The sequence below is a fragment of the Trachemys scripta genome, chromosome 8, assembly GCF_013100865.1.
Source record: "Trachemys scripta elegans isolate TJP31775 chromosome 8, CAS_Tse_1.0, whole genome shotgun sequence".
In the NCBI taxonomy this organism is placed as follows: Eukaryota; Metazoa; Chordata; order Testudines; family Emydidae; genus Trachemys; species Trachemys scripta.
Genome location: NC_048305.1, coordinates 59,769,149 through 59,793,143, shown reverse-complemented (window position 1 = coordinate 59,793,143; position 23,995 = coordinate 59,769,149). Strand labels below are relative to the sequence as shown.

At 39.8% G+C, this 23,995-nt stretch overlaps 1 protein-coding gene across 6 annotated transcripts in view; it reads left to right on the top strand.

Moving 5' to 3' along the window:
• BRINP3 (BMP/retinoic acid inducible neural specific 3) overlaps window positions 1-23,995 on the top strand; it is a 317,084-nt gene that overhangs the window by 148,109 nt on the left and 144,980 nt on the right. The window lies entirely within an intron of this gene.

Here is a 23,995-nt window from a genome sequence, read left to right as displayed (position 1 = left end):
GTCAATCAGTTTCACTAAACCCATAGGATTGTTGTCTTCTTTCACAGAATTTGATGTTGAGGATTATTTATTATATAGTTTAATAATATAGTATAGTGGCTTTATTATTTGTGATTAATATAGTTATATTGATTTATGCTTATAAAACTTCTATACTTCTATACATCATGAATAGTATTAAGTATACACATATACCTATCTATATACTCCACACACACAAAGAATAATTATATTTTAATTCTTTCAGTTGATTTTTAATTAAAAGTATGTTGTTAAAATTCTCAACTATTGTGCAATCACACACATTGTATACATAAAGATACATCTCAAGTTAATCAGAGATTACCATAAAGATTGTATAAAGATCATCAAATCTCCAATGATGTGGAAAAGAACATGTGGCTAAAATAATTAATAATATAAGTCTGTTAAATAATATTTCAGAAGATTCCATTGTAGTTGTACACTGAGATAGATCCTTGTGTTCACTGTTTTGTACTTAAAGACTGAGTTGCTAGCACAGCAGAAGTAATAGTTTACCTATGGACAAGTTTTCTTTTAAATAGATTAAAATTTTAAACAATTATAGAAATTTTAACAAAGGATGAAATTTCACCTACACAGAATGCCAAAATGAGCCAGAAAAGTTTAAATTTATTTAATATAAGAGAAAAATATATTGTATTATTATGGCATTTACCTTTTAATTTTACTAACAAATACATTTTATACCTATAATACTTTGGCTCAAAAACATGGATCTTATGAATTTATTACAAATGTAATATCTTGATAATTATGTCAGCCTTACCAAATTGCAGTTAATTATTCTTAATTTGTTAATACAGTTTTGTGTAAATGGTTTCCTAATCTATCCTGTTTTATTATCTGGTTTCTAAAACACAACATTTTCTTGTCAAAATACATGTAGTCTTTGATCCCATCTTTATAGGTAAGATTTCTTCCTTCCATTTTCATTTTATTGATTTGGCCACAGCCATAACACAGTTTTTCTCATTCCTGAAATTAGTGTTCAGTCACCTGCAATAATTACGGTATTCCACTAATGGTCCCACCACTGCCAAATGCAGAAACAATATAACCTCACCACTCCAACTCAAGATTTCCATTTATACATCCAATGATCATGTTAGACCTTTTAGCCACAGAATGGCACTGGGAACTCACCATCACCCTCAAGGCCTTTTCAGAGTCACTGCTTCCAGGATAGAGTCCCTCATCCTATAAATATGACCTGCATTCTTTGCTCCTAGATGTATAACTTAACATTTGTCTGTATTAAAACACGTATTGTTTCCTTGCATTTAGCTTATCAAGCAATCCAGGTAGCTCTGTAGTGACCTGTCCTCTTCCTTATTTACCACTCCCCCAATTTTTGTGTCATCTGCAAACTTTATCAGTCTTGATTTTATATTTTCTTCCAGTTCATGGATAAAAATGTTAAAGACCATCAGGCTAAGAACTGATCCCTGTGGGACCCTACTAGAAACACACCAGCTTGAAGATTATTTCCTGTTTATAATTACATTGTGAGACCTGTCATTTAAGCAGTTTTTAATCTGTGTAATATGTACCATGTTAATTTTGTGTCATTTTAGTTCCTTAATTAAAATGTTGTGCAGTGCCAAACCAAATGCCTTACAGAATTTTAAGTATATTACAAACAACCAAACTTCTAATCTCATTTAAGAAGATTATCAAGTTAGTTTGACAGGATCTATTTTCCATAAATCCTTGTTGAGTAACATCAATTATATTACCCTCCTTTAATTCTTTATTAATCGAGACTGGAATCACACATTCCATTAATTAGCCCTGGATCAATGTCAGGCTAACAGGCCTATAATTACTTGGGTCATTTGCCCTTTTTAAATATCTCTGGAACTTCCTCAGTGTTCCAAAATATATTGAAAAGCAAAATTAAGAGTCTCAGCCAGTTCTTGTAAAATTCTTGGATGCAAGTTATCCAGACTTGCTGAGTTAAAAAATGTCTAGCTTCAGAAACTGCTGTTTAATAGTTGGGGGAATGGAAAGAGTTTTTTCATCATTGATGACTACAGCATCTGGCATCCCCAAATACCAAACAAATATTTATTGAACACTTCTGTCTTTTCTGCATTATTTATAAGTCTATCACGTCCATCTAGTAATAGACAAATACCAGTGTTAAGATGTTTTTGTTCCAAATATACTAAAAACAAAAAATGAAACAAAAAGCCTATTGCCCTTAACTTTGCTAGCCATAGAACTCTCCTTGTGCCCTTATGCTTCTCTAATCAATTTTCTACAATTCTTAGCTTCTGATTTATATTAATTACTATCAATTTGCCCTTTATTCCATTTGTTATTCTTATTTTTTTTATAACTGTCTTCACTTCTCCTCTGAGCAAGATGGTTTTTAACCAGTATAGCCTTCTCTCTCAGTTGTGGATTTTGAGACTTATATGCAGTTCCACTCTTCTGCTGTTATTGTTATTTGTGTCTGTATTAGCCCATATATATGTGTAAAGTGACAATGGGGAGTATAAGAGAAACAAGGTGGGTGAGGAAATATCTTTCATTGGACCAATTTCTGTTGGTGAAAGATTCTTTCAGGGACTTCTACTCTCTTAGAAGCTCAAAAGACCACACCAATTCTCTTTCCATTTTGTTTGCTGCGTCTCTGGTAAAGGGCTTTGCTGACTGTGTTTGGGCAGCATGCAGGTTGTTGCAAGAAGGTATGCTTGTTGTATCTCCTGTGCATCACAATAGTGAAGTACTTAATTCAGCAAAGGGAAAGTAAACTAAAAGACCATGGTAGGGAATAACACTGGGTTATATCTCTCTGCTTTGCTCTTCCTATTATTACTGTCCGTTATGAAGGATTTTTTTTGCAATGAAGATTTCACTATGTAGTATACAGGTCAGATTCAGTAATACATTGTGAACAATTGTGACAAGATTAGGATGTCTGTCTCAGCTTTGAGACTGTCTGTATATTATATATATTTGTCATCACTGATGTGACTGATAGTGCCTATGTAAAACATAGAAGTATTTTTAAAAATACAACAAAACCCCCACATACACCTTTTCATCTTCCTCAAAATAAACAAGTCTTGGCTGGATGGTACATCATTTCTTACTACACAAGTGCAGGGATATAATGTTTGACTCAGACTACAACAGCCTCCCACCCACACTCCCAAAACATATCTCATCCTATTGGGATATTGCCTTCTCTATGATTGGGGTATCAGAGATAACGCCTAAGCTATCTTATCTGGCTCACAGGCCTAGCACACTTGACAAATGATGGCTTCTGCTGCATGTATATTGCTTTCATATTCTCATTGAAATGAGTGAGTGTAACTAGCAGGTTTGGTCCAATAATGCCAAAATTCAGAATAACTGTAACTTGCTTGTCTATATAGTAGGACAGATAATCTGGGGTTACTAAAGGATTGATCAGCCAGGGTTAGTGAAGCCTAGCTGACTAGTAAAAATACATTTAATGGAGCCCATTTAAGAAAAACAAAGCAAACATAAAGCTTTCTTCCTAAATAGGAATCCAAGAGGCTCCCTTTAGCCTAATCACCACATTATTTAAACATAAAGGAGTAACCTATAAAGCTATGGCTTCAATCCATTAGCAAAACTTGCACCCTACCCCTCCAGAAGGTCTGCCCTAATCTGCTGTCTAACCAGAAGGCATCAAAGCACATCTCTTTTATAGCTAGGGGAATTACCTACTTCCTCACAACTGGTTCCAGTCCTGTTTCCAACAGATTACCTGACAATCTCTATGCATAGTGAAAGAGTTAACACTCTCACTGCGTCTACTGACATGGGTGTGTGGGTGTCTGCCACATCCTACAAATTGAAACTGTATCTTGCAAAATAATACAGGTTTGGTAGAGTGAAACCTCCTCCCATCACCTCCTTGCAATCTAAAGAAGAACCACACCCTTTATATGGAATCATGACCATACAAAAAGAAGAAAGATCCTTCTCCTTCCCTCCACACATGGACCATGTAAACATATACCACTGGAACCCAGAAAAGGGAGGGAGAAAAACAGATTTTGGACTCTTACATTTCTCTGTAAATGTGTTCAGTCTTCTTATGCATTTGCAGCCTCTTCCAAAATTCTGTTCTCCTTGCAGTGCAGACCTGCATTAGTTCGTAGGGCAGAATTTGTGCCTGACATAGAACTTTACCATCATAATTTATTAGGCCTCATGTCATTATGAATAGGTAAGTGGCATTATCCCTATCATTTTCCAAATGGGGAAACTGAGGCTCAAAGAGGTTAATGTCTATATTTTCAAAAGTGTACAGTACCTTATGTGCCTGACTTAAGACATATGTAGGTCTCAAGGTCTTCTCACTCCACATCCGCATCATCAACTACCAGTTTCTGATCGGTAAGTCACTTAACTTCTCTATGTCTCAGTTTCCCTGTTTAGAAAATGGAAATATAACTACTGATGTAGCTACTGAACAAGGTAATGTACATACCTAGGAAGACTTGTAAAGTAGCTTATTCCATAAGTATTAAGACCAGTCACTTATAGAGGCTGGATAAAATTCTTAAGTTTATGGCTTCCAGCCCTGTTTTTAGTCTACTGTACCACGCTAGAGCTGCTACACGAATGCACACACACATACCAGTTTTTTAGCCTGTTTCTCATAAATGAAAATGTGAAGCTAAAGTATGTAGGTTTCAAGCTGTGGGTCTAAGAAGGCAAATTTCTTAAGAATAGCCAAATTTCTTCAAATACAGTGTCCTATATACACTTCTAACATCTAGTCATTTAAAATGCTAAAAGCTGAACATTCTCCCAGACTGTACCCCACATATACAACCCTTTTGCATTTCATCTCCCCGAACTAGCATTCATCCTTTGCAAATGTTTAATGAAGGTGTTTACTCTGTGTTCAATACAATGGGATCACAATTACCACAGCCAACTGGAACAATCTATAACTGGTGTGTTAGTATAAGTGGAAGAGCAGAAGGAATATTCCTTGCACTTGTGTTTTGTAATGACTTACTCATGTTCCTTCCTCTATCCATTTTGACAGCACATTTCAGTTATGTCAGTGTCTCACCTGTGAGAGCTATTTGTCATACTATCTACAGCTGTCAAAACAGCCCATCATCCCTGTGTTACAAGCACATTTGAATTACAGTAGAGAAGGGCAGTCAGGGATTGATTTTGCTGCATAGGTAGTTTGTTAAAGAACTACAGATGTATTATGGATAACTTTGGAAACTTCCTATTAGGAAACAATTCTGTTCCTATGTGTACTGCAAGATATGTTGTTCTTCCTATTCTCCTTCCTATTAAGGTCATTAGCTTGAAAAGAAGCTCTTGTTTTTAAGTGTTCAGCTACCTAAATACCTGAAGTCTTTAGAATCCTGTTTGTGACTTCATAATAATTACTTTAAACCCAGTAATTATTAAGATAACACAGTTTGCCGAGCAATGACCTAGACCTCAACAGTATCACTATTGCTAGCTGTAGCACTTGGGGAGTCACTATTTTTGCAGAATATGGTAGGATTATAAATGTAGGTGAGGCCTGGGTCGCTGAAGAGCAGTGGCTGCTGGCTGCCCAGCTCAGAAGGCAGAATCGTTGCCAGCAGCAGTGCAGAAGTAAGCGTGGCATGGTATGGTATTGCCACCCTTACTTTTGTGCTGCTGCTGGTGGAGCACTGACTTCAGAGCTGGGCACCTGGCCAACAGCCACTGCTCTCTGACCAACCAGCCCTGAAGGCAGCACAGAAATAAGGGTGGCAATACCACAACACTCCTAAAATAACCGTGCAACCCTCCCTGCAACTCCCTTTTGGGTCAGGACCCCCAGTTTGAGAAATGCTGGTCTCCCCCATTAAATCTCTATAGTATAAGGTAAAAGCACACAAAAGACCAGATTTCAAGGTCCATGACATGTTTTTCATGGCTGTGAATTTGTTAAGGGCCCTACTCATATCTTTTCAGAATGCTGTTGCAAAGATCACTTTCCTAGCTTGTTGCTTTGACCATGTCACCCCTCTCATTACATCTCTCCACTTGCTCCCTTTTCAGCATTACATCAAAAATAAGTAACTTGTCTTCACTTTGAAGGCTCCTTATGGCCTATCCCCACCCTCCCTATTGTCTCTCATTTATTGTCGAGATGTTGACTGCCATCTCTGATCAGCCCATGATGCCAGCCTCCTTTGCCCACTTGTTAAGTTTTCAAATAAGCACCTTCCTACTTTCCCCCATGCTGCCATTCATGCATTGGAGGAACTCCTCATAATTGTCCACAAAACTGTCCTCCTTCAAATCTCTCCTTAAACTCTTATACCTATAAAAAATTAAAATGGTTAGTGTGCTGATACCACACGTTATCATGACAACCAATATTTTCTCAGTTCACCTGTTGTCTCTTGATATATACTTAGATTGTTAAGATATTTGGGGAAGGTGCCACCTTTCCATTATGTGTTTGTACAACACCTAGCACAATGGGTTCCTGGTCCATGACTAGGATTCTAAGGCACTGTCACAATGCAAGTAAATAATAATGAACACCTAAGATTAAAATCTGTTTACCAGATATATAATAGCCTATTGTGTCTTATTTTAATGATAGGTTTCAGAGTAGCAACCGTGTTAGTCTGTATCCGCAAAAAGAAGAACAGGAGTACTTGTGGCACCTTAGAGACTAACAAATTTATTAGAGCATAGGCTTTCGTGGACTACAGCCCACTTCTTCGGATGCATCCAAAGAAGTGGCTGTAGTCCACGAAAGCTTATGCTCTAATAAATTTGTTAGTCTCTAAGGTGCCACAAGTACTCCTGTTCTTCTTTTTATTTTAATGATGATCATTAATTTTTCTTCTTTTTGTATGTATCCTGAATAGTAAAGTGTTGTATCAGGCCAACAGCATATTGGGCTGCATTAGTAGGAGCATTGCCAGCAGATCGAGGGAAGTGATTATTCCGCTCTATTCGGCACTGATGAGTCCACACCTGGAGTATTGCGTCCAGTTTTGGTCCCCCCCCACTACAGAAGGGATGTGGAGAAATTGGAGAGAATCCAGCGGAGGGCAACGAAAATGATTAGGGGGCTGGGGCACATGACTTACGAGGAGAGGCTGAGGGAACTGGGGTTATTTAGTCTGCAAAAGAGAAGAGTGAGGGGGGATTTGATAGCAGCCTTCCACTATCTGAAGGAGGGTTCCAAAGAGGATGGAGCTAGGCTCTTTCTCAGTGGTGGCAGATGACAGAACAAGAAGCAATGATCTCAAGTTGCACTGGGGGAGATCTAGGTTGGATATTAGGAAACACTATTTCACGAGGAGGGTGGTGAAGCACTGGAATGGGTTACCTAGGGAAGTGGTGGGATCTCTATCCTTACAGGTTTTTAAGGCCCGGCTTGACAAAGCCTGGTTGGGATGATTTAGTTGATGTTGGTCTTCCTTTGAGCAGGGGATTGGACTAGATGACCTCCTGAGCTCTCTTCCAACCCTAATATTCTATGATTCTATGATTCTATATCACATATGTTGATTGTTTATAATACTTTTTCTTCCCTAAAACCATCATTGAGTGCAATTTAATTGCTGAAAGTCTTGATCTCATTCCCAATCAATTGCACATTTTGTGGTTGCGTAATTTAATGAACCAGTGCCTTATCTGGATCTCATTTGAACATATGCCTGATTTTTTTTATTGTTCTGCTAAAAGAACCTTTTTAAGAAAAAGTGTAGTATAAAAAATGAATAAAAACAGGCATAGATTTTACAGCAGTAAAGTAGCTAAAGAATGTTTATGTTATTTGATACTTGCCTTAAAAAGAATCTCATAGTTGGACTATGCAGAGAAATTAAGTATCTGATGTAGAATTTTTTTAATGTATTCAGAGCTTTCACAGGCATCTTTGCAGACCCAGCTTCACATAAAATCTCTAATGTGCATGTTATAAGAGGTACTCTAAATTTAGTGCCATGATTATATAGAAGCAAAATCAACCCTTGGGTCCCAAATGCTTTGATGTTAGTGAAAGTGCTTCTTATGAGTTTCACAATTAACCTCTGTACACTTCTCATTCATGGAAGCCAGAAGAAAAAGTAAATGCACCAAATTAACAAAACTTTGTTCCTTCAGTGGATATTTGTTTTAAAATTTAGTTTTTCACATGAGCCTAAGGGAGCTAGGTATTGAACTCCTATTGAAATTCTATGGGATTTGAGTACCTAATTTACCCAGTCTCCTTTGAAAATCTCAACCTAAATGTCTCTTTACCATCTATGTATATATACATTGGGCTCAATGTAATGTCATTGACTTCAGTGGAGTTATTTCTGATTTACATCACTGCAGGTGAAAGGGATACCAATGCCATTGTACTTAGATCAGATTATGTGTTTCTTTTTGAATGCTTTGGAAACAATGATTTCTCTGTTTAGTATCAGGGGGGGCAGGAAGCACAATACAGAGAAAAGGCAAAAGAAAATTGCTTGATTTTTGTGTGCAGTTAGAGAGCATTTAATATCATCATTGTGAACAGTAGAGCATGTCTGTATTGTGGTAAAAAAGTTAAGTGCAAAAAATGGCAGCCATACATTTCCCAAAAGAGCAAAGTAGTAAAAAATGAACATACGCACAAAGAATTTGCAGAAGATTATTTGTTAACCACCACATTATCATTCAATCCATCCTATGAAAGCTATAGCAGAGGAGGATTATATTATTCCAGAATGTCAAAACAGAGTGTGAGGGCCAATTTCTGTAAGAGTTACACCCATGGAAATCTGATGTCAATAGAGGCACACCGTTTTCAAATGTGAAATTCCAGACAGTGTAAACCCACATCAATAAAAATTGTATAACAGTAAGATAAGCATAAACAATACTTCTGGAATATAGTTCTTCCTTGCCAAGTGTTAGTCATAAAAAGGATATTACACAGAATAAGTAATTTGCAAACAATGTAGAATATGGGCTAGATCCTAAGCTGGTATAAATCAACATAAATCATACATTGAAATCACTAAAGCTAAGCTGATTAACTACAGTTGAGGATTTGTCCCTGTATATTTTAATCACACAAATCTATACACTATACCAGACATAGTATTTAGATATTCTTATGTATCCATCCATTGTTATAAGAAATGGAACGAGCCTGGAGAGGGAGATATGTTATGGATAAGGCATTGGTTTGGGACTCAGGAGATCTGTCTTCGGTTCAATTCCTATATAACCTTGGACAAGACAGTCAAATTCATTCTCTTGACCATTGTCTACTTGGGGTGCAAACTCTTCTGGACAGGGCCTGTTTCTTACTATGTGTCCATACAGAACCTAGCACAATGGGGCCCCCACTATCAGTGGGGTACTAAGTTAATACAAATAATGAGAGATGGGAGAATGTATATAATCAAACACCGTCCCCAGTGCCTTACAGGAATATTAAAGATAAATTTTACCAGACTGTGCTTCCTCTATGATTTATATGGAAGTGCCTGTCATCATCATCTCCTATGCAGATTTATGTTTTATTTCCTCCAACAGCGTTATTCTGGTCCTTCCTTCCAAATTTGTGTATTTTTTCCCTTGTATCGATTCCTAAGCCAGGGTTGTTTGATGTGGGCCCACTTTCAAAAGATTTCCCAATCTCTGCTAGAAACCTACATGCTTTTATGTAATAGGACTGAATCCAGAAAGGAGAAGAATTAGATTTCTGCTATACAGAATCTCATGTTTCTTTTGTTCTAATAGATCCTGTAAGTCAGATCCATGAAGGCAGACACTATGTATTCATCCAGGACCCCATAGATTTAAATTAGACTTTGCACAGGCATATGGTCTGTCCAGGCACACCCAATTGCAGATGCTGGGCCTTAGTAATCTATTGGTTCTGATCTTTATCTAAAGTGACTATAAAGTTACTTGCTTTTTCTTGCTTTATAGTATTTCTCCTTTTTGGTGTTGGAAATGAATTTTCTATAGATAAACTTTAAAATGGAGGAGTCTAGCACTAGTGCCAGGGATTCAGCTATACCTGCAGATATGTGCTCATTCCACATCTGCTGGGAACCCAAGTACACAGATATTGAATGTATTGTACAAATGTGGGAAATGATTCAAAAGACTGTTGTATTAGGTTAAGAAAGAAATCCATAGCTTTCCATTGCATTTGAAGTTTAAGAATTTACACATCTTTAAAACAAAAACATTTAAAATAGGCAAAATTAAAAAGCATGAGCTCTGCAGATAGTTCCTAACTGAATCTCAGCGATATAGACAGTTTTTGCTTCATGAGTGTTTGCCTTGCAAAAAGTGATTTTTTTCACTTTTCGTACACATGATCAATGCTGATATTTCACAATATCAGTTAAAAACAACTTTCATATTTGCAATTGGGCAGTATATAAACCTGGAAAATAGATCCCCTCTTCTAGCAGATGCCAATAGGAAAAAAATATTTTTTGTAATGTGAAGACTTCATAGAAGAACTGGATCTGGCTGAGCAATTTTGGTGCAGTGTTGGAACCTCTACCTCAGAAATTAAGATGAACAACCTTTTTATCATGCTTGTTATGTACCACATCTTAAAATCAATATTACACTTCAGACAGTGCAGAATGAAGGCATAGACCAGAATCATAACCAAGGCTGTTTCAGAATGGATTGGATGGACATCTTCTTGATTATCAGTCCAAACTGCCACTACCTTATTTTGCAGAACATCACCCCATATAGCTATTGTCACTAAAATTGGAAAGAATTCCTATTATTTTATCCATATCTGGGCACAGCCATCCCCAGCTAAACAAATACCCTGCCAAAATCCAGCTCTAAGGTAAGAATGACTACTCAGAATACCAGCTGGAAACGCCAGCAAATTTTCAGAAAAACTCTTTGGAAACATCCAGGATATTCATACTTTCAGATAGAATTCTGATGGGGAGGATAGGAAAATCCAACTGTTGCAAAGTATAGTTGTTTTTAGAGCTGGTTGAATTATTTATTTGAAATGTAGTCCTTTTTCCTCGGTGAGTTATTTGCAAACTGACATTGAATTTTACAAGTTAGTTCACCATTCATCATTAACTAAATAGTTCAGGGTGAGGCAAACACGTTTCAATCTATATGCTGTCTGCAAATGTTTGCTGTTGCTATTTGTAATTCATAGTGTGCAATTGGTAATCTAGATCGAATTGTATTGTTTCTACTCTCTGACTGGTGACAAACTTTTTTCAACAGAGAATAACAAATAATGAATGCTCTTATTTAACTATAAGCACCTTTGTGAGCACATGGATACAGCTAAATCACCAAACAGCATGTCAACAAAAATCCATTCTTGCCAATATTCACAAATAAATAGTGAATAATAAAAGGCAGAAGCAGGTCAAATCAAACCTTCGGAATCTGAATGAATGTTCACCAACACTGTTTTGTAGGATACAACAAACCAGGCACAGACTTTTCCCTAGGACTATAAAGGCACAAAACCAACAAGAAACGGAGTGCCTGCATTTGTCTAAGGGAAGACTTTTCGCTCAACTCTATGACAGACAGTAAATCCTGTCTTACTTCCCCCCAAGTAAAGGGAATCCTCCAAAGTTTAGGCAAAATGGCTTTAGAGAAGATTTATGCAGCACAAAGCTGTCTCCTTCACCCCTGATCTATTGGATTATGGAGGAACTCTAGCTTTAGCTTCCTCATAGTTAAGGTTGGGACAAGGATCTATTTCAGCCTATGAGGAGTTCACCTAGGGCCGGCCCACCACATTTTGGCGGGGAGCTCAAATGACACCCCCATGCCCCCTCATTTGGGCCAAAACTTTGAAAGGTCTCAATTCTGCCTTCTTCCTGTTCTACTCCTCTTATGGTACTGCTCTGCTACCTACCCCAATAAAGGAGAACTAAAAACTTAATATGCCTTGTTCAAAAATTTTAAGTAACACTTAACTTTCAAATGCCTAAACAGCAAATGTAACTTTTCTTGTCTGCATAATAAACACTGGCATTTTTATCTGTTTGAATAATCAAAGTGGTGCTTTCCGTGCCTTCTTGGATGCAAAGATTTGAACTGCTTCCTGAAGGTCCACAGTCTGGGCCAGCTCATGCTCTGTTGAGATGGTTGCAAGGCCGACCAGCCTCTCCTGTGTCATTGTGGAGCATAGATGTGTTTTTATTAACTTCAGCTTGGAGAAGTTGCGTTCTCCACTGGCAACTGTTACCGGAAGTGTTAGAAGTATGCACAGAGCAACAAAAGCATTTGGAAAGAGGGTGGTCATCTTATTTGTGCACATATATTCCAGAATGGCCTTTGGAGTTGATCCTGCTGAAATGTATCTTGAAAGGGCTTTCAGTTCATCCCCTAAATTACTCGCATCGATATTGCGCATGTCATCATGTGTCAACACTGTCTCTAGTGCCCTTCATTGCTGGTGTGGGTCTTCCTCAGGTATAGTGAGGAGTTTGGGAATATCATACAACATCCCAAATATACTGCTGTGTTCCTTGAGCTGCATGAAGCATTCTTCAACTGACTGTATTGCACAATGTAGCACTTGGTTAAAGAATTCAACTTTGAATTGTTGTTTGGGGATTATCCCGTGCCTCATAATCAAAATGTCTTCTTCTTCGGTGACTCTTGTATTCTTGAATGGGTGGGAAAATAGTTTCAGTGTGAAGTTCCTCTGCCAACTTCTGTGCACTCTTCAGAATGTTTTGAAATCCCTCATCTGACCAGTAAGACTGTAGGTATGACTTTGCTTTGTCCAGTTGTTCCATTGCTCCAGATATATCAAGGTCAACACCTGTGAGTCTCTTGCTTATAACATTTATTTCAAACAGTATGTCATGTCTCAACACTAAGCCATACAGAAATTTGAAGTTACATATGTTTCTGGTGATTCAATTTCCCTCTGCCACTGTTCTCCCACAAAAAGTTCCTGTCATAGCATTATCCTCCATAATGGCAACTATGGCATCATCTATCATCCCAATTTGGTGTTTGATAGGCTTTATCGCCTCCACTCGAGTTTCCCATCGTGTGGCACTCAGTGGTTTCAGTGTCAGAGAGGATGTTCCCAGATGTTGCTTCAAAATTTGCCATCAATGAGTTGATGCAGGGAAAACTACATAGATGCTATGAATTACATTAAAAAATTCAGCAGCCTCACTAGAAGCTGAAGCTGCATCACTGACCACCAAGTTCAATGAATGAGAACTGCATGGGACAAAAAAAGCTCGAGGGTTTAACTCTCAGATCCGTGTCTGCACTCCTCTGTTCTTTCCTCTCATGTTGGCACCATTATCGTAGCCCTGACCTCTCATGTCACCTATCGCAATTCCCGTATCTTCCAGCTTTTAAAGAAGCACATTTGTCATACCAGCTCCTGTAGTATCATCAATGTCAATAAATTCTAGAAAATGCTCTCTGACAGTCACCATTGCAGGGACATTTTCACTAGGTTCTGTTGTTACAAAACACGACTATTAAAGTCATTTGTTCCGTATGGCTGATGTCAGGTGTGCAGTCCAGAATAACAGAGTAATATCTTGCTGACTTCATATCTGCCACAATCTTCTGTTTGACTTTTGTTGCCAGTAACTGTATGATCTCATTTTGAATTGTTTTTCCAAGGTAGTGGTGTGTGTACATTTCTTGGGTGGTGACTCTTCTTAGATGCTCCTGAGGTACAGCATCAAACTCAGCCATCAACTCCATAAGTTTAAGGAAGTTTCCATTGTTTGACACATACAGCTGATCTGAAGTGCTAGGTTTTTGGTAGCATGCATTCTCACAATGGCAATGAGCCTTTTCAGAACATTTTGCCAGTGAAGAGACTCTTGATGCTGATCATCTATGGTGGCCTTTAACCTTAGTCTCATCTCAAGCTCTTTCCACCTATGGAATGCTCTCTGGTGATTTGCTGCCTTCTCATGGCATGCCAGATTCCTTGCCAGATTTTTCCCTTTGTTCCTGTAGAACCCAATGTGGCTGGAACATTAGACTGGAAGAGTTTGCAACAAAAACAGTATGCAGCATTCTGGGTTTTTGAGTACATAAGCCATGGCCTCTCCAATTTGTCACCATTGGGGATTTCACGCCAGTAATGTGTTGGATGGAAACTTCTATTTTCATTGTCTTTGGGGAACATGAAGTTTTTTTACTTGCTGTGGCCCATGCAGTACAAGGAAGTCCCTCAGGCTACTGCTCAAGTGGGTCCACAGTCCTGGATCATCTAGACTTAAGAAACTAAACTCAACAGCAGCTGTTCCTTGCACTTCCACCACACTCTTCTCTGATCTACACTTTTCTTCAGGAATGTGAATGGTTACATCCATTTGAGATGGAGATATGGATGTTGCAGTAGCAGCCAGGTCACCTACACTCTGACTAACTGGAAGATCAGGCATCTCCTCACCACTCACATCCTCACTGGGGCTGGAAGGCTCACCGTGAACATTTCTGGCAATGTATCTCAGGAGAGTTCCTTCCTGCTTAGATAGAAAAGCTTCCTTTGCTTTCTTTCTTTTTCTGAATGCTGCTCCAGAGGGGCGTTTTCTTCTTTCACTCATGACTGCTGTTCTGTGCCAGCTATAGTGGCTCTCAACACACAATTGAAGGGGACAAATAAGCAGGCTGGTAGCAGAGCCTGAGTGAGGGAAGATATCAGCATCTTAAGGCCTAACTGGCTCCTACTACTTCAGTTAACTGCTGTTCTCCTCAAGTGGGTTCAGGGAAGCAGCAGGAAACAGAAAGCTCCCTGAAAAGCTGGTGTTAATCAGTCCAGGCTCCTGGGAGTGCTAGAGAGGTACATAAGAGGCTCCTCCTCCTCTCTCTCCCTGCAGCTCCTGCTGCTTTCTGTTATTCCCTCTCACCTTTTCTCCTGCCTGCCTGTTATGTCTCTTGTGCCCTCCTTCCTCCAGCACAGCGCTCCACCATCTCTGTGCATCTAGAGCAGAGAGAATACATATGCACCAGCAGCAGACACAATTTTCTACACTCTGGGTCCTATTGGTGCCCCCCACCCCCCAGTCTGGCACCTGAGGTGGCTGTCTCAGTTCGCCTCATGGTAAGGCCAGCCCTGTGTTCACCTGAACCAGAAAAGCTGTTTGTGAAACAGTCTCCCTATACTTGAGTAGGTATTCAACTCAAAACAGCTGCCAGAGTCCAGGATGTGGGTGGCTGTGCCTAGTGATTGGAGCAGGAGTCAGTAGCGATGAATCAGACCTGAGGGTCAGAACCAGTGTCAGAGTCCAGATGCCGAAGTCAGCAGTCAGGAATCAGAGCGAAGGGTCAGAGCCAACCACAGAAGTAATCAATCAAGGCCAAGGGTCAGGGGCAAGGCAGGAGCAGGACTGAGAACAAGGAGCCATGAGAGCTATTACACCCTTAGGCAAATGCCTTGAACAACCACCAAATTTCTGCCGATTGGCTTTAAAGCTGGTCTGCTGACGCAGTCAGGTGGTGTAGCCAATCAAGCAGACTACTGAAGGCCAGCAGCACTCATTAGGTTGCCTGGAGACAGACTCTGCTACATGTCCTGATTCCTGACAATGGCGACCTGGGCTTTAAATTCCAGAGAGTAAAACAAAACAGACTTTCACTGCCTCATTCACAAAGGTGTGGTCTGAGTTAGGCTCCTGACCAGGCCAGGCTTCTTGTATTATGACAGGGGAGCTCCTTCCTTCCCAGTCTCACCTAGGGTTGCTTCTTCTGATGTTCAAAAACATAGGCCATCCAAGATGAGCCTGAGCCCATAGAACTGGCCAGTAGATGCTGTATACTGAGCACCTTTATTGCTTTCGCAGGATAGCCACCACAAAGAAAGGACAATCTTAGGAAAACCTGGACAGGTGGTAACCCTAGTCTCAGCTTCACCCCAGAACTGTCTTCTGAAGGCAGCAGCCAGCCCTTTTTACCTTGGCTATTGGGCCTTTATTGATTTCTGTGGGCTCATGGACCTTCTAGCCACTGGAGAACAAATTCTTATTGGTTCTGCTGGCAGCTGATTCTGGGTGGCCTCTCTAGGCAGCTCTTGGGAGGTCTAAATTCACTACTTCCTGCTCCCAAAAAAGGATACCATCATCAGGTGGAGTGCATCCAGGTAGTGGGACCTCCAGCATGGGACATAAGACACCTGGTACACCCATCACACAGCCAGTTTTTCAAAGTTCTGTACTACACTTGCAACGATTTTGCTCATATTGGTTTTATCTGTGCCTTGAAGCCACAGAACGTGTTAATGGGCAGAGTAGTGAAATACTGCTGCATTATGATTTTCTAGGCCATTGTACAATGCCTGCAGGAATATAGGGTGTTTGTGTCTGTGTGGTATACTGTGCACTCCACCCTGTGCTGGGCCAGCTCTCTCCCTCATCTAGAGAATCTAGCACATGATGCAGTGCTAGTCTCACATAGGCCTTGTGCAACCAACTCCCAGCCCAAGGACTATATCTGTACCTAGCTTCTGCACAGAGCAGGACTGAGGAAGTTTAGCATGTAGCGTCATGAACCCTGTCAGTGCCAGGCACCATTGAGCCCATCATCACGTTGTCTGTCATGTATACTGTGCAGCTGGCATCTTACCAGAAGTATGGCTACTTAGTTGTTCGTGTTACAAATCTCACACACAAACAGTGAGTCAGGATTTATTGGGCTTTGCCTTTCTGAATTTCAATGCAGTTGAGGTTCCATTTTGGCCTTATACAAGCATGGCTGCAAGTATTAACAAATCCTGCTGCAGCTAAAGAAAATGGGTGAGTGGGGCACATGTTGGGGAAGGGTGTTGTACCTCCTACCATCTCTGTTCTGCCTATAGCTTAACTTGTAGCTGCTTGGGAAACATTGGCTGCAGGTGAGGTTCACTGGCCTGCAATATGCAGGAGATCAGACTACATGATCATGATGGTCCCTTCTGACCTTAAAGTCTATGAGAGTCCTGCTGTCACTTCAGTCCATTAGGAGCATTCACCTGTTGGACCAACCAAATGTAGAATGCGGTGTCATTTATGAGCCATGGGAAGGGTAAGTGCAAAGGACGGAATGTCATAGGCTATGAAAGAATTTATCAGAGAATATATTCCAAGTTATATCGTGATACTATTGATTAACACTGATACTTGTTAGCTTTAGTATCATTTTATAGACATAATTAGGTTATTATTAATGAAGCTTAGCATTGCTAATTATAATTACCGTGTGCTAAAACCTCTTGTGATGGACAGTTGACTGAACACACTCAATTTACATTATGGGCTAGAGTCCCTGCTGGTGTAAATTGGTGTAGCACCATTGAGGACAATAGAGCTCTACCAGTTTACACCAGCTGAGGCTCTGGCTCTATGTCTGCAGACAATCTATATTGAGCATTGATAGAATTAATTTTTATGGCAGCTGTAAGACTAAGAGCCAGTATGATGGTACTTTGTTTATTTCTGTGCTTTTAGGCAAGCAGTTCTTATTGACAATCTATAAACCCTACCATTATGGGCCATTTTAAGGTCCGTTGAATGGGAAAACTCTTTTTCAGCAGAACAGAAACCTATTTTGTTACAACCTCCACCCTGCCCTCCTCACCCCCTGTATTTGAAAATATACGTCCATTTCCTTACTATGGACCTGAGCCTGCAATTGGTAGCATGCAGGTAGGGTGTTCTGCCTGTGTGGATGTCTGTGGGCCTCTTCGTAGGCTTGTCAGTCATTCTATACCCTATCAATTGCAATACTAGGGCCTATATTCCTGGCCCACAGCTTCTACGCACTCCAATTTATGACACATCTTCTAAAGTAGCATTTTTATTTCATTTGAGTAGATGTTTTATATATAGCTTCTGAAAGAGTGTGTGTGTGTGTGTATACTTCACACATACATACAGTATAAACATCCAATGCCTTAAATTGTATAGATGTTGACATTCTTTAGCTGCCTGGTACCCTAGAATTATTTACAGATTATCAGGTAATCTAAACTTCCTAGTAGCTACAGAATCATGCATCAATGTCTTGTCCTCAGACCCAGAAAGGAGAGCCTGGTGTGATAACAGTATTTATTTTTTGAACATCATTATTAGTGCCATAGCATAGTAGCAAAAGAAGCAAATTAAATTTAATAAAGTAAGGAAATAGTATTGAATTTTAAAAATAGATGACTTTGAATTGTATCATGTACTTTTCTTTTCTCTCTGGCTGATCATCTTTCTTCTAAGCCCACCCTACATTGAATGAATGGCACAGACCTGTTGTGCAGATAGAGAGGCCGTGGCATGCTAGGGTAAACAGATGTCCCGGTTTTATAGGGACAGTCACGATTTTTGGGTCTTTTTCTTATATAGGCTCCTATTACCCCCCCCCCCACCCCCTGTCCCGATTTTTCACACTTGCTGTCTGGTCACCCTAGTGGCATGCATACAATACTGCTGGGCATATTTGGCACAATTATGCTTCAGCCTTTTGGTGTTAGGTAACCAACTAGTAACCAGGTTTTTGGGGGGCGGTAGAAACCTATAGTTACTTTGTACAGAAGAAGGTGTGAACAGTGTTCATGGACTCTCACAATAGCTTAACTCGTGTGTTTCCATTATAGGCTCAGTTCTCTGAACCAGAGTTACTAAATCTATTCTCTCCTGCAAACCAACCAACACAAAGCCATCATCCTTCACTACAAGAGACTTGACCCTGAACTTTAGAGAACTCCGTCCATTAGCTGACATATTATTTGGACTGAAAATAGGTGGGCAGTGTAGGTGGTAACACCTGCTACTAATTCTTTACTCCTTGATAGCACCAAAACAATCTGCTGGTCTTGGCTCTTTAATAGTAGAGGAAGAGGAAGGGATAGGCATCTAATATCTCCAGTGTTTGTATGCAAGACATCATTGGTTTTCTTGAGTAGGAGCCAGCACTGATGCACTGCTGTTCTGGGGGGAAGTGTTCTTTTGATGAATGGTACCCCCCACTGACTTTGGAACACAGGCTTTACCATATTAGGAAGATCAATAAGACTGTCAGGTCCACTGTTAGTGTTCTGCCTCTGGCAGTGGACAAAACCTGATATTTCATATGTCAGAGGAAGAATAATGCATATGCAGTACAAAAAATGGTTAGAGGGCTGGAGAGATTGTAGTAGAAACAATGATTGTAAGATTATATTATATATATTTAAACTTGGCTAAGTAATGTCTAAGCAGGGACATGACAATACTTGCAGGGTGTAAAACACCAGGGAAGAAGAGGAATTATGTGGCATAATAATAAAATTAAGAAAGAGAAAAATTAGGCATAATTCCAGGAAAAAAAGAAGCTTCTTGTTAGTGCTAACTGGTATCCTGTGGAATGGCTCATAGTCAAGTTGGAAGAGCCTGGGTCCAGTTCACATCAATATCCTCATAAATTATTTAGATAATGGCATAGAGAGTACACTTATAAAGTTTGAGAAGGGTACCAAGCTTGGAGGGTTGAGAGTACTTTGGAGGATAGGATTAAAATGCAAAATGATCTGGACAAACTGTAGAAATGGTCTGAAGTAAATAGGATGAAATTCAATGAGGAGAAATGCAAAGTACTCCACTTAGGAAGGAACAATCAATTGTACACATATGAAATGACGGCCTAGAATGGAGTACTGTGGAAAGGGATCTGGGGGTTTTAGTGGATTACATGATATGATTCAACAATGTAACAAAAAGTTGCAAAAAAAGTGAACATCATCCTGGGATGTATTAGCAGGAGTGTTGTAAGCAAGGCATAAGAAGTAATTCTTCCACTCTGCTCCACGCTGATAAGGCCTCAGTGCAGAGGTGAAAGTAAGTAAGCCGTGTGCCCTGCCGGACTGGACCGGCTTCTCCGGTGGTTATTTAAAGGACCCATGGCTCCAGCCGCTGCAGGGAGCCCCGGACTCTTTAAAGCACCACCTGAACCCTGCTGCTAGCTCCAGCGGCGCTTTAAAGGGCCCGGGGCTCCCCTCAGCGGCCGGAGCCTCTGGCACTTTAAATCACTGATGGAGCCCTGGGGCTCCGGCAGCCAGGCTCGGGCGGGGATTTAAAGGGCCGGGGGCTCCTGCAGGGAGACCTCGGCCCTTTAAATTGCCCCCAGAGCCCTGCCGCCATTACCTCGGGGCAGCGGCAGCAGGGCTCCTGCAGCGATTTAAAGGGTCCAGGTCTCCATGGCGGCCGGAGCCCCGGGCCCTTTAATTTGCCCCTCAGCCTCGGGGCTCCCAGCTGCCTCTGCAGTTGGTAGCTCTGGAGTGATTTAAAGGCCCTGGGGCTCCCAGCCACAGCCGGAGCCCCAGGGCCTTTAAATCTTGAAAGGCTCTGCCTCTTCCGGCTGAGGCCACGACTCTTCTGGTTGAGGCCACGCCCCTACTCAGGACTCCGGCGTACCGGTAAGACCTTTAAATTACTTTCATCCCTCCTCAGCTGGAGCATTTTGTCCAGTTCTGGGTGTCACATTTCAGGAAAGACGTGGACAAATTGGAGAAAGTCCAGAGGAGAGTAATGAAAATGTTCAAAGGTCTACAAAACATAACCTATGAGGGAAGATTGAAAAAAATGTGTTTGTTTAGTCTGAAGAAGAGAAGACTCACAGGGGACATGCTAACAGTTTTCATGTACATAAAAGGTTTTTACAAGGAGGATGTAGAAAAATTGTTCTTGTTAACCTCTGGGGATAGGACAAGAAGCAATGAGCTTAAAGTGCAGCACGGGGAGTTTAGGTTGGACATTAGGAAAAACTTCTTAACTGTCAGGGTAGTTAAGCACTGAAATAAATTGTTAGGGAGGTTGTGGAATCTCCATCATTGGAGGTTTATAAGAGTAGGTTAGATAAACATCTGTGGGATGGTCTGGATAATACTTAGTCCTGCCTTGAGTGAAGGGGACTGGACTAGATGACCTCTTGAGGTTCCTCCCAGCCCTACATTTCTATAATTCTATAAGCTCTGAGGTTTGTGGAAGTGCCATCTCTTGACACACTAGAAATGAGTTAAGTATAGCCCTTAGTAGATGAAAAATAGGAACAACCCTTAGTAGTAAGATGGACAGAATGAACTAATCCATTATCTTTTATGATTCAACAGTAGCCATGTGTGTTTTTTGTGGAGAAAGGGTAGGGGATTCTTCCTGAACTTTTTTTCACTTTAAACATCATATTTGATTGTAGCTATCTTAGCATTTATATCTACAAATATTATGGGTTTCTCCTTCTTTATAGAGAGTGGGTACTTCCTCAGCCCACTCCAAACCAATCTTGCCCTGCTGGGTCTGATTTGATAAAGTCTCAAACAGCGACTTCTGGGGTCTGGTTTCATATCAATACAAAATACCTCAAACAGGATGTTTGGGATCTCTCAGGATTCCTTCTTGCCAAGTCAGTCAATTCCAAACTCTTAAGTCTTACCGCAGGCTTCCCCATTGAGAGGTTCCTAAGCAGCTCCTGCTACTCATCAACTAGGAATCATTGCTGGTCTTTCCTCAGGCCACAAGTCCAGGACAGGACACTCCTGCCTATTGAGAATAAGTTGCCACTGATATCTTCCAGAAGTGCTGGCTCTGAGTCAACCAGGTCTGTGCTCTCAGTTCTCCAAATACTACAGTTTAGGAGGGGAACCAGGCAGAGGTCAGAGTTGGGTGCTGAACCCCTTAATAGCCCAAGCTCAAACTGTGACAGGGACACAAAACTGTCCAGTCATTTTTAAAATCCAGCTTTCAACTTTAGCTCCCTGACTTTCTATAGCAAAGACTGTCCCAAAGGCTGAATACCTGCTGTGTGAAAAAATTAGTCAATTTAGTTGTTTTAAATCTACCGGTCCTTAAATTTATGGAACAATCCCCTTGTTCATGTATTATATATAAAAAAATAAGTACAAGACCCCATTAGTGGTGGAACTGCTAGTAGAGATACCCTACTAACTCAAGTTTGGATAATAAAACTAAAGAAATTTTATATTATATTAGAAGACTAACACAATACCTGGATGTATAAAGAGAGGACTTTTAAGAAAGAGAAAGGAGATGATATTGTCTCTGAATCTGGCATTGGTGAGCCCAACTGGAATACATATTCTGGTGTTGATATTTAAAAAAAAATGATTGGACATGATTCGGAAAAGAGCTACAAGAATGATTTGTAGTCTGGAAAACATGCCTCACAATGAGACTCTAAAGGACCTTAATATCATTTATATGGGAGAAGATTAAGAGGCAACTCAATCATGGTCTTTAATTATTTAAATGGAGAAAAGACATCGGACACTAGAGGTCTCTTTAATCTAGCTGACAAGGGCATTACGAAATCCAAGGGCTTGAAGTTGAAATCAGCAAAGTTCAAACTGTAAATAAAATATAAGTTAACATTAAAAGTCATTAATCATTGTAACAGATTATTAAGAGATTTTGTAAATTCTTTATCAGTTGGTGTCTTTAAATCAGGCTTGTCTGTCTTTCTAACTAACATGCTCTTGCTCAACCACAAGTTGTTGTTATAGATGTAGGAATCATTGGATGACATTCTATGGTCTGTGTTATGAGGGAAGTCATGATAATCATACTAGATTATCATAAAGATCTCTTCCAGCCAAAAAATCGATGACACTGAAAATTCAAGGAGAAGTTGCCAACTATCTCTTATAATGTTTTCCCCTTTTTCATTATTCTCCATGTGTTTGAAACTCAGTTTTGATACAGACCATTAACCAGACAGTAAGTTTGTAAGAAAAGATTCCAGAAAGATATAAAATGTATTTTATCTGAATATTTAATTACAAGCTTGCATTGTAATCTTGCTGTCAAAGCAGCTTTATCTTGATGATACGTCCAAATGCTATAACTGAGGTAGCTTTTTTTGATGTGTTGAAATGAAAGCACCCAATATACCGATACATCAAAGAATATGTAATACGTTTTCTTCCACATTCTTCTTCATTAAGTTATTGATTAAATCAGGTTAATATATAATCATCTCTGTCCAAGCACAACAAGATGGTATGTAGGATTTGGGTATTCAGTTATTCAATAGGTAGGGCTTACTTCTGTAAGACAAAAAATGTTTTGTTAATTTATTTTGGTATTAACTTAAAGGGAACAAAATCCATTTCAATAGTGCAGGAGCAGTCGTGATTTGTGATGGTACGTGTTGTCACAGCCTTATGTCTGCTTCAGAAGAGAGTACATTTGTGGGAGACAATCTTTGAAAAAGTGAAAAAAGGGTTAAAGTGATTTCTAAACTATGGTCCATGGACCACTGGTGCTGTGCACTCTTTGCTGATGGAGAAGTTTGTGACTCCAAATAATTTGGCAAATAGAAAATAAAGTGCTATTTATCACATGACTTATCCCAGCCATTCTAATTAGTTAGCCATTTGCATTGCATTTTGTATTACAGCCCACAATCTTTATTGCATTTTGGATTTTTTGTATTATGAAAATATAAGTCATCTCTTTATTTAGCTGGGACCTTCTGTAGGGTTTTTCAAACACTCAGAAATGAATTTGTGCTTTTACATGATATCATTTCAAAAGGGGAGGGGGAACCCATAATTGACATATCCATCCAAGTGACAATCCTTTTACCCTAAAAAGCAGCCCATATGTTATATCACTGTAGTAGCCACAAACCAGACCGTGACTTTACTCTGAAGCAAAAAACAAAGCAAGACAAAACCAAAACAAAAGCTCTTCATAAAGGCAAAGCTACTGCAGACATTGAGAAATAAAAATAGTCCCTTGATTAGATTTTGAGGACAACATGTCCTTTTGCTAATATCTCTCTGCTGCATCTTAATTGGTAAGTAAATGAATAAAAGATGTGTTTATTACTGCTTAATTGACTTGTTTGCTTTCATTTCTATCACTGATTTATTTTGGAATGGGGAATGGGTGCCTGTTGCATATGGTCTTTGAATTTGTTTAGCTTCATCTTTATATAAGAAAGTGCACTATGTTGCCAAGAATCTGATCTGCTTGAAGAATAT